Genomic DNA, 12,366 nt, shown 5'->3' with positions numbered 1-12,366 from the left:
CAATGAAGCATTTTCTCACATTTTTCTCTGCTCTATGGGGAGGTAATCTTCACAAAATAAAATGTAATCTGTCCAGTATTAAGATAGTGAATATCATAGATACCATGATATATGTAATGATCTTGACCTCACCAGTACCATAAAGTATCAAAATGTCATTGATCTGTGCCTTGCAAACCATCATTCCTAGACAAGTGACATGGATGTCATCTGGACAGTTAGAAATGCAAATTCTTGGGTTCTACTCCAAACTAATGGAATCACAAATTCTGAATCAGACACCAGAAACCTGTTTCTAACCATTTCTTCATGGTGAGCTTGGTGACTGAAGCTTGATTGCCACTGATCTACACAGACCACACTACCTAAAAGACAATCTATGAGGCAGCAACATGATGTCACCAGGAATGTGTAAGAATTGTGCACTCTCATGCCTCACCTTAAGAAGTGGCCCCTGCATTTTAATAAAGTTTCTAGGTAACTCATGTGCACATTCAAATGTAAGAACTGCCATGCTGTACCCCACTTTCTGTTATGGGCTGAATTGTGGCCTTCTTCATGTTGTCATGCTTAAGTTCTAACAGGCAGGACCTGAGAATATGCCTATATTTGGAAACAGGTCCTTTAAAGATGTGATCACGTGAAAATGAGGTGATTAGAGTAAACCTACTGTGATTTATGTCTTTAGAGAGTGGGTGTCGCAGCACAGATTTGCACCAAGGAAAGGCTATGGACTAACACAGCAAAAGGGCAGCTGCATCCAAATCAAAGCCATCAGCTTCACAAGTAGGAAACCCCGCTGGTGCTTTGATCTTAGACTTTTAATCTCCAGGACTCAGGGAAAATAAATTTATTTTCTTTGTCACATTTCCTTTGTGGCATGTAGTATGGCAGTTCCAGAAAATTAAGAGTCTCCAAACTCAAGTAGGTACTGGCAATTTTAGAAGACGTTTTTAAAAACACTAATGTTTGGTTCCCATTCCCAAAGTTTCCAGCATAAGTGATCTAAGGATTAACCCATGAATCTGGGTTTTAAAAAGCTCCCTGGAAATTGTTACTGTGCCACAATGTTTGAAAGTTGTTGGTATCTACACCAGGCTTATCAGGCAAACCTTCCAAGACTCAGAGCGCTAAAATCTAAAATCTAAAATTCCAGTCTCTGACCCTTGCTTATCCAGTCTCCTGCTGTTATGTTCCCCAAAGTGGACCTTCTATACATTGAGGACTCCAACTAGGAGGAAGTCAAAATAACAGCTGGCAAATTTGTAATGGTAATGTTCTCCTCACACATCAACATTTTAAGTGATTTGGCCTTTTATTTTGTTACTGCCCCCCCCCCACTTCGGTAGGACATCCTCCACAGTACAGGCATAGAGAAGTCCCTCCCTCAAGAAAATCTGTTGACCTAAGTTGTCAGCACTTATTTTTGCTAGGTTTTCATTGTTCCTCCCATTAAGATGCCTTCAAGGTTCCTAGGATCCAAATGAAAGACTTGGATTCTATAAATCCTCACACCAGGGCTCTGATGCCACAGTTCTAAACAGCGTTTAAGTGCTAAAGCTTTTCCACATTTTCCTTATCCCTGTAGCTCTCAAACCCAACAATCTACTCAAAGGACTAATTATTAAAAGTCTGCTGTGTTCCAAGAACTAGAGGATCTGGTTTATATTTAATATTAATGGAGGCCATGTAAGACTTATATGTAAATATGAATATATACAATATAGTTTCTGAATGTTAATGTATTAGTCCATTTTTGGCTGTGTGTGTGTGTGTGTATGTGGTTTATTTAGTTCAGAACACTGGTGGTGATCTTGCTGGCAGAATCCTGAGATAGTGCAGGTTTTCACAAAGTAATTGACAGAAAATGCATGCACATAAGGGTTCTCTGGCCTCCTCCTCCCTCTTCTCAGGAAGCCACCAGTATTCAGTGATGAAAGCTCTGCCCTGATGACTACATCCAATTCTAATCTCTTCCCAAAGGTCTTACTTATAAATATCACAGTCAGATTAAGTTTCCACCCTCTTAAAATCTTATGATAGGGATTAATGTTCAACTCATGAAGGTTTCATAGACATACTAAAAAGGATACAATTTGGGGCAGGGAGAATCCTTTCCGAATGTGATTTTGCTACCTTGAGTAATGTTTATTTTACTGTGACACAATCAAAACTTCAAATATTTTCATAGTATTCTAAGCAGACCTTTTAGTTAGCTCTCCAAAGCCATCAACAACATCCCTCCCAATAAGCCTTCCATTATAGAAGCTAAAAGTCTTGATTTTTCCACTCTTGCCACTAAGAGCAGTTTATATGCCCCAGCTCCTGCCAATGAAATAAAAGGAGCATTTGTTAGGAAACTTTGAGGAAAACTATTTTTCATTCCTCTGAAAAGAGGAAGTTACACAAAGGAAACCACTCTCCCTTTTCAACCCGTTGTTTCTCGTCCTTGGATAAGGCATAGGGACATCATATCTGAAGCAGTTGAAGCCATTTTGAAATCATAAAGATGAGGTATTGACATTGTTGTCCCATTGTGTTCACCTGCTTTCAGACTTCTCTACTGCTAAAGCCACTTTTAAAATAAATGTGTGTATATATGTGAAATACACACATTTGTATGTATTCATATTCTTATTTATTTACAAAATAGTATAATCTGATGACCTACACTTTATGAATACCATTGAATTGAATAACATGGATTATATTATTATATTCTAGGGGTGAAGAGGAAGCTTGCCCATGTAGAATTTGAGAAATATGAACTGCAAAATGATTTAATCATTCACTCATATTTCCAACATACTTTACTAAGTTCCAGTGATAAAAACGTGAATAAGACTCATGACAGAGGCATGAAGAGCTAGGTTATCATGGAAGTGAGAAATATAACTTATTTTGAAGAGCTAGGTTATCATGGAAGTGAGAAATATAACTTACTTTGAAGAGCTAGGTTATCATGGAAGTGAGAAATATAACTTATTTTGAAGAGCTTACTGGAGGTCCTTGAAAGGGGATTATCAGTGACTCCCTGTGACTTGACTACCCATCTAAAGTTTCTAAGGGAAGCAAGAGGGGTTTGTTTATATGGCCACAGATTGCAATCCACAGGGCAATTCCAAAACCAGTAATCTATGATCAGGAGTTCATAAATTGCCTTCACCCATATTTCTCCCCCAAAAGATCAAAGGCAATACTGGATTTTAGGAGTACTTTGGTACTGTACCATCAGATAAGTTGTCTGGAACAGAATCATTTTGTGATATGAATTAAGACCACCTGTTAACATCACATCACACTGAATAATACTGACAACCAGTTGTCAGCATGAGCCACAGATTCATGCATTTCAGCATACTCTCCCTGGTACTTCTATGCAAAAACGACAGCAATAATTAGTGTCTATTTACTAGTCACAGAAACATTTTGCTGCTTAATGTTAGTGAAAGGAGAAACACCTTCTCCCCAAATTGATTTTACTAAAAACAATGAGTTTTGACACTCCCTTCCCTGATACACTGGTAGAGGACAAACTAACATGTAGCTTTGTACAGGTAAATCCTTCTAAGACACAGAATAGGTTCTCATTGATTTTTCTGCAAGGGAAATAATAGACCTGGAAGCATCTCTGAAAACAGAAAATACAAAAGCAACAATAACCTCAAATTTTTCCCTAGGATATTCCATGGAGTCTTTCAATGAATTCCCTCAACATTCGTGTTGCATTGGCACAGATTGTACCTCCAAAATATTTTGATTCTGTCCGTGGTCACTTTATAGGTATGCAATAACTGCAGTTCTTTACCAGCTCTGCTGTGTCCAGGCTAGAATGGGTCTTCCAAGATCCCAACTCAGGCTACACGAAACACCCAGCTACCTTGCTGAATGAAGAAAGCGCCCGGCAAAGGATCCCAGCTCAGCTCTCCTGTCCCCACCTCTAAAAATTATCCCAGGAACAAAAAGAGGTGGTGGTGGTGGGGTGGGGGGGTGTTGAGTAAGCAAAGAGGAAACAAATCAAACATACCTTGTCCCAGAAACATCGCATCAGGACGTTTGAAGGTACCCGGGAGATTAAGAATATGGCTCCAGAGTTTGGTTTGGCTGGGAGTCTAAGCACAGATTTGATATTCTCTGACGCGTTTTTAAAAATCCAACTTTCTGTCTACAATGGAAAGAACCAGAGGAAGGAAGCAAGGGAAGACAGAGACACAGACTGGAAGACCCTCCCCCATCCCCCGCAGCCAGCACCCTAACAGAGGGTATCAAATGACGAGAACTTACCTAGTCCTCACCTATATAGAAAGGCGACTGGAGCAGCCTCAGAAGGGAGGCAGGAGTCGCGCCGCCCGGGAGAGTAGCCGAGGGAGTCGCGGAACTGGAGCCCGGAGCCTGGAGCCAATGCGCAGACCCTGGGAAGGGAGAGAGAAGTCCCTCTCCTAACCCTAGGGAGAGGAGTGACTCACCCTATCGCTTGGTGCCCGCCTTTCTTCCTCCCCGCCCCCAGCAGGTAGAGGGACCGCGCAGAGAGGCGGTCTCCAGCCGCCCCTACCCACAGGCTCAGTGCCAGGCTCCACCAGGCGGCGGCGCCACAGTCCAGGCAGGCACAGCCCACCCCAGCACACACCCGTGCTCCTGTCACAAGGCTCCTTCATCTCTTGGCCCTAGTCTCTCCAGGTCCCTGCTGTCCTCCCGCTGTCTATGCAAGCCCTACACACCTTCCACATGCCATCTGGGCTCGGTATTGCCAAGACCTTCAGGACCAACCAAACCCTCACAGAGGTCCACCACCCCATCCTCATTCTCCCCCTTGTGGTAGTACCAGAACCCATCCAGCCTAGAGAAGGTGTGGCTGGCTCCTCTAGCTTGCAGGATCTACTAGGGATTCATTCCTCATCCTGCTTCTCAGCTGGATATGGCCAAGGTACCATCTCTTCTACACTAGTAACTATTCCTGAGGTACCCTACTGCCCATCATTGGCCACACACTAGTTACTCCTGTCTCCTGAGACCCCCTTTTGATATTCTCCCCTTGCCGGTGCCACGGGACTCTGGAAAACTAGTCTGGAGGAATGGTGAACTCATGATGTAGCAAGGGACACCCTCTTCATTAGACTCTCAGTAAGAAGAGCAGCGAGGCTCTGCCCAAACCGGCTTTGGGGCTAGTGCTTCCTTGGCACCGTTAGGATGCCCTAGTGTAGAATGAGCTCAAACAATCGGTATTACATCCATCAAACAAGGCTCTTGATTCCACCCTGGGACGCGGTGTTTCCTTGTTAACAGTCTCTTGTTCTGCTGGCGAAGGGGTGATGAAATGGTACTCCTGCCTACATTATACCAAAACTGAGACCAAACCGGAGAAGGGAGCACATACCTGCAATCCAAGCACTCAGGAAACTGAGGGGGTGAATGTTAATTCCGGGGGGGGGGGGTGGTGAGGAGATTTTTTTTTTAGCCTTGGCTGGCCTGGAATTCCCTATGTAGATTAGATTGGCCTAGAACTCATAGCTATTCCTGCCTCTGCCTCTGCCTCTGCCTCCCAAGTGCTGGGATTAAAGGTGTGCACCACCACATCTGGCCTACCCTTCATTAAAAAAAAATGTATATACTGTGACAAAGAGCATATGGAAATTAGTTACTTTAACTTTGAAAGAGGGAGAGAGCACTTTCTCAATAAGGCTGCCACATTTTCTACACCTCTGGTAAAGCAAGAAAGAGTTGGCCTCCTTGAAACAGTAGGCTATCTTCCCCAGTACACATCCCCTCTCATCCCACACTTTCCCATCATCATTATAAACATAGATTTCTCTCATAACAGGATGCGTGAAAGCTAGGAGGTTTTTTGTTTGTTTGTTTTTGTTTTTCCATTTCAACTTCCCAATAACCCTGCAGATGCCCTGACATACAGTTAAAAGCCAAAGCTGTACTCAGACAGCAAAGTTACCATCCAGGTCTTTCTTTCCTTCGTCTGCCTCTTGCTTCTATTTTTCATCTTTTATAATCTTTGACTTATCTTCCATATCTACTTTACTGAATAATGGCATCCCTCGATTTCTCTACCTCTTCTTAATTCTATATGCCTCCCTACTGCACATGTTGTCTTCTTGCCTTATTTTCCATTTAATCCCAATGAATTTGCTATAGTTTAGATCTTGGGTGTCCTCCGAAGCCTCACGTGTTAAAGGAGTGGTCCCTAGCCCCCGGTGCTACTAGAAGGTTTGGCCTAGTGAGAGGATTTAAAACCATTAGGGACATGTAATCAGATTAGGGTACTGAGACCCCCTACCCTCTTTTTTTTTTTTTTTACTACTTTTCATCCATGAGCTGAACAATTTTGCTTTATGATGTACTTCTATCTTACCATGGGGCCAATCAATTATGGATCAGAACCTCTAAAATAAACCTTTTCACTTTATAAGTTAATTACTACAGGTATTTATTACAATAACAGAAAACTGACTAGCATGCAATGCTTTGCTATTTTTTGTTTTGTTTCTAGCATAATAAAGAACCCATACCTGTCAAAAATACTACATTCTTCAACAACTTGCATATATGTAAATATCTTCTTATCCAATGATCAGGCAAATGTATTAATATTACCAGAATCACCTATTCATTAATTCATATTTACTATGTAGCTTCTGTGACCTAGGCATTATGATTGGTCCTAGGAATATCAACATGAATAAGTCAAGGCCCTGGCCATTGAGAATACCACTATGGGGGCTGGAGAGATGGCTCATTGGATAGGAGCACCCTATAAGATAGGCATAATTCTCAAAGGTTAACATGTCCAAAATGATGTGGACAAATGCAACATGTCTACTGCATATATGCAAATATTTGTGATATGAAATGATACACCCTACCCTAACAATCTATTATTACACAGTAAAATCACAAGAAACACACTAAAGCTAAGCAGGCTTAGAAGAAAAAATAGAGCTGCAGCAAAACACTCAAAACTTACATGACTTTATAAGCAAAGCAGTAACAAAATTTAAAAATTAATATAGCTGGCGATGACTGGAGCAGTTCAGACACACAGCTTGTGTGTCTAGAGAATAGTTCAGGGGAACATTAAAATGCAAGAAACTGCCAGAGTGGAAATTATGCCTTGAAGGAACAGAGACCATGCAGCAAGAAGTGGACCACTGCGTGAAGCAGCCCATAGGTAAAAGAGCAATGTCCCTAAGGCTAAGGGTTATCTCCTTGGAGAAGAAGCCCCATGTTCAGAACCTAACTTTTGAAAAGGGGCCCTTGAGTGTGCTGCAGCCAAGTTGAAGGTTTGCTTTTTTCTATTATGTGCAAGCCATTTGTTATTGAAGAAAATAGTGTACCTTTACTTATAACTGTTTAAATACTTATAACGCATCTATGATCTAATTCTGGTTCATGTTTTAAATTTCCAATTATTTGATAATGGCTCCCAAATTTACATATTCTTTCTAAATTACTTCCCTTGGATTGTAGACAGCAATCTAGTCAAGGTCTTTATCTTCATGATTAATAGGATTCTCAAACCTGTCTTACAGAAAACCCACCTCTCCCTATTTCCCCCCTGAACTATGCCCTCTGAAAATTTCCTCTTTAGAATTAAACTTTTATTTAAAAAATACATTCATTTATGAAGGCTGGAGAGTTGCTTTTCCAGAGGACCCAGGTCCAATTCCCAGCACCCATATGGTGGCTCACAACTGTCTGGAACTCAAGCTCCAGGGATCCAACACCCTCCTCTTGCCAGACATGGATGTGGTATACAACCAAGCCAAAAAAAAAAAAAAAAACCCACCTCATTCACATACAATAAAAGTATAATTAAAAATTTAAATGTATTTACTTGTTATTTATGTGTATATTTATGTCGCTATGTGAGTTTATGTGTACCACATTTAAAAAAATGCTCTCAGAGGACAGAAGAGGGCATTGGATCCCCTAGAATTGGAGTTTGGGGCAGTTTGAGGCTTCACATGTGGCTGTTGGGATGGAAAGCAAGGCACTCTGCAGGAACAGTAAGCACTCTTAACAAGTGAGCCACCTCTCCAGCCCCCAGCCTGTTATTTTTGTGGCAGCTCCAAACATTTTGAAGTTCAAGCTCTAACAACTTTAATCTGTGTCTTAAGTTTCTCTTGAAATCCTATCCCATAATGAAGCAGCTAGTACCCTTAGTCCATTCTACCTTTAAATCACTTCTGGAGCCTGATAATGTCTCCTAATCACCACTGTTATCATGCTTATCTAGCCAGTATCATCTCAGTGTCACTACAAGTAGGCTAACTGGTCTTCTTGCTCTGCCCTTTGTCCCACACCATTTATTTTCCTAAGACAGCTAGAAGAAGCCTTTAAAATATAATCTCATGTGTACATCACATATACCATACTATATATATATATATATATATATATATATATATATATATATATGTACATATATATACACATTACATATACTTACTGTGTGTGTGTGTGTATATATATATATATATATATATATATATATATATATATATATATATAGTATTGTAATAGAATATATATTCACAAACATTCTTTCATCTATGAATTATTTATGAAAACTCAATATGGATGTAAATTACTTTGTATACTAATTTTAGATATAGTACTTATGCTATCTCCTGTGGGCGGATCCTCCATTGTTTCTAACTCATTCAGAGTAAAATCTTCATTTTTACAATGGTCAGAAGGCTCTGCATGACATAGTCCCTGTCATCTTCAAAATCTGCTCACTTTTACTGGCTCCCTTGCTTACTGGTCGTCAACTCATTGCATGCTAATACATTGCAGGTACTATCCCCTGCAATATCACCACAGCTTACTCTCTTACCTTTTGTTTTCTACTTTCCTTCACACCCTATTTGAAATAATAACTCTCCCACCTAACCAAAGCAGCAGTGATCCCTGTTCTATCCCTCATTCCTGCTTTATCCCCTCCCAATAGTTTACATCACTGCCTGACATAGGACATACCGTACTCATTTCTTCATTCTGTGCCCTCTAACTTTAAAATATAAGTCACAAGGAAGCATAGATGTCTGCACTTTTCAATGCTGTCTTCCCAGTACTAAGAACACATTTCGGTATGCAGTAGACACGAAATATTTGGGCACATATCTTCCTATTATGTACCAGACACTGTCCTAAGCATTTAGGAATATGGCACTGAGTAAAAGAGACAAGGTTCCCCACACTGTATGCTCCACTCACTAAATACTAGATTTTTAAAAACCTATTTTATCTTCATTCAACTTATTCCATGTGTATAAGCAAAGTTGGTATGTTTCAGAGGACATGTGATGAATGTTATATTTAACATCAGTCTGCATACGACCAATATTTGAAAATTATATAATTATAACTATATAAAATCTACCTAATGGGTTGCTTGATTTTTTTTCTTTTCATTTTATGTATATGGGTGTTTTGCCTGCATATATGTCTGTGCATCACATGTGGATCCTCTGGAATTGTAAGCTGCTATGTGTGTGCTGAGAATCCAATTCAGGTCTTCTGGAAGAGGAACAAGTACTCTCAAGCCCTGAGCCATCTGTCCAGGCCTTGATTTTTTAAAAATATCTAAAAAGTCTATTTGTCATTAATTCTGGTTCAATTCAACCTTTTCTTTGTTGGCAGATCAATTTTATAACATTGTGGCATTAAACCATACTAAGCTAACTATAAATATGTTTTTGTCCTGGAAATAGTCCATTTTTATCAGTACTTGACATAAGAGGCAAGGTCTGAGAAGTAGAATTAAAAAGAAGCTGCATGGCACTGAAATAGCATGATGGCAATTATGGAGTAGCATTCTAGAGTCACAGGGCAGCACATAATTAAACAGCAAGAGAAACAGGAAGCCTGAATGTGTTCTGAGATCAGAGGTAGAATGATACCTGGTAGTTGGAGTATCTAGGTCTAGGGTTAAGTAGTATGTATTTTTTTTCACTGAATATAGCATCCTTAAGGTTTGGAGTTATAGAAGGGAAAAAATTAAAATTTAAAGGGGCAAGGTCAAGACAGATGCTGCTAACAGGCCAAGAAGCAGGACTCTGGAGAACCAGTAACAAACCATGTGGCAATAAATAGATTAATAGAAATGGGTTAATTTAAATGTAAGAGCTAGTTAATAATAATAATAAGCCTGAGCCCTTGGCCAAACATTTACAATTAATATAAGCCTCTGTATAATAATTTGAGAAGCGGCTGCCGGGTATTTGGGAGTTGCTGGCAGAACAGAAACCTTGATTGGATGGATGGTGAGGATTAGCTGATTGTCCCAGGAAGTAATTTCATGGAAATACTTAGTATTTTTTCATAATGCAATGCATGAATTTTTAAAATGCCTGCTAAAGTGACTGGAGAGATGGCTCAATTGTTACAAACAGCTGTGGTTCATCCAGAGGACCGGAGTTCAAATCCCAACATGAGATGGCTTATAACTGCCTGTAATTCCAGTTTCAACGAATCTGACACCTTCTTCTGGATATCACAGTCATCCCACACACATAGCATACACACACACACACACACACACACACACACACACACACAGAGAGAGAGAGAGAGAGAGAGAGAGAGAGAGAGAGAGAGAGAGAGATTTATATGTGCAAATAAATAAATAAGAAGGCAAATCCTTACTTTAAAAAGTAACAATCTGCTAAAAACGTAAGTTATTAGATAAGGTTACCTGGGTTTGAATCCGCACTCCATTGATTCACCATGGCATTAACTCTGTGACCTCTGCAACCTCATTTGTAGAGAAAATCAGAATGGTTATTCATAGACTTATTGTAAAGCTTAAATAAAAAGATCTACATTTGTACTTAGCTCAGTCCTTGACACATAATAGTAATTGGATGAACGCTTAGCTGTTATTATCTTGTTCTATAAGCACAGCTGGGTAGAGGAAAGACACAAAATAAATTGAGGGAATTTTTCCTGTCTTGAAGAAACTAATAATCTACTTCAGAAGAGAAGGAATAGATTAAAGAACTAGAGAGAAATCATAAAATAATTATATTAGTTAAGACTTTTCTTTTCAAGCAACAAAAAATTAACTGTGCCTTATTTAAAAAAATGAGTACTAGAGCAAATTCATCATAATGAGTCAGGAGCACTCCCCAGACTCAAAACAAATTAAACTCTCAAGCCTTGAGAAGAACAAGAACCAGGTAAAGGTCCTGAAATTGCGTAACTAGACATTGGTTTGGATTCTGGATCCCTTGAGTTCAGCCAATGTTGCAGTCTGAATGTTTGTGTTTCTCCAAAATTAAGTATATTGAAACCTAACCCAAAATGTGACAGTGTTATCATATTGGGCAATAGATAGGTCCCGGCAGGAACTGGTGCCCTTCGTAAAAGAAGCTCTAGAGAGCTCTTTTTTTCTCCCCCACCATGAGAACATATAGCAAAAAACAACAAACAAACAGACAAACAACAAAACACAGCTGTCACTAAATTAGGATGTGTGCCTACTAGACCCCAAATCTGCATGATTTGGGTCTACACTTTGATCTTGACCTCCCAATCTTCAGGCTAGTTATCAAGAAACTTCCGTGGCTGTTAAACTGTTCTGTTGGTTGTATTTTTTGTTCCAGCAGCCTAAGTGATCCAGCTTCAGCTCTGTATTAGTCACATTTCTCACTGCTGCAACCAAATATCTGACAAGAGCTAGCTTAAGAGGGGAATGATCAATGTTGCCTCATGGTCAGAGGGAATTCAATCTATCACAGCTTCCATCATGGCTAGGAAACTATAGCATCAGGCAGTTGCTTGTTTACATCTCAGCAGGCCAGGAAACAAAGAAGTGGGGCTTTCTCCTTTTTCCACTTTTGCTCCATTCAAGCATTGAACCCATAGAATGGTGCCACCCATGTTGAGGTTAGGTCTTTTCTCCGGTTAATTCTCTCCGAAATACCCTCATGGGCATAACCAGAGATATGCCTCAAATATCCTGGGTGATCCCAAATTCAATCAAGCTGACAATGAAAATTAACCATTAGTTTCAATATTTCTCAGTCTCTGGGTCTCTATGTCTCAAGTTTCACATTGCTAGTAGCAATAACTTGATTGGCCCAGTTTTTGTCTGTCTTATACCTCTGGATAAATTAAGTAGCCTTGCCTCATATGAGGTATGACAATCTATGGGAATACCACCTGCCATTGGAGAAGGCTTCCCAAACTGCTGCTTCCTAGAATATATTTCACCTTGTACCCTCTCTGTCTTCATCTTCTATATGACCTAGTGTTCTGACATCCTTTCTTTACTTCAAAAGAATGAACATATGCTTCAGGAACTTCCCACTCGCCATTTTCTTGGCTTGGCATATTCAGTTTCTTTGTTAT

At 39.9% G+C, this 12,366-nt stretch overlaps 1 protein-coding gene across 2 annotated transcripts in view; it reads right to left on the bottom strand.

The window, feature by feature from the left end:
- Sytl5 (synaptotagmin like 5) overlaps positions 1-4,547 on the bottom strand; it is a 240,054-nt gene extending 235,507 nt beyond the window's left edge. For both annotated transcript variants that reach the window (XM_036175313.1, XM_036175314.1), the window contains exons 1-2: positions 4,285-4,547; positions 4,028-4,165 (exon numbers count right to left, since the gene is read on the bottom strand). The gene's annotated coding sequence lies outside the window, so the exon portion shown is untranslated. The remainder of the gene's footprint in view (positions 1-4,027; positions 4,166-4,284) is intronic.
- Between the last annotated feature and the right edge of the window lie 7,819 nt (positions 4,548-12,366).

The sequence above is a fragment of the Onychomys torridus genome, chromosome X (assembly GCF_903995425.1).
Source record: "Onychomys torridus chromosome X, mOncTor1.1, whole genome shotgun sequence".
NCBI lineage: Eukaryota > Metazoa > Chordata > Mammalia > Rodentia > Cricetidae > Onychomys > Onychomys torridus.
Note: the sequence above shows the minus strand (reverse complement) of the source record. Positions and strands in the feature narration are given on the sequence as shown.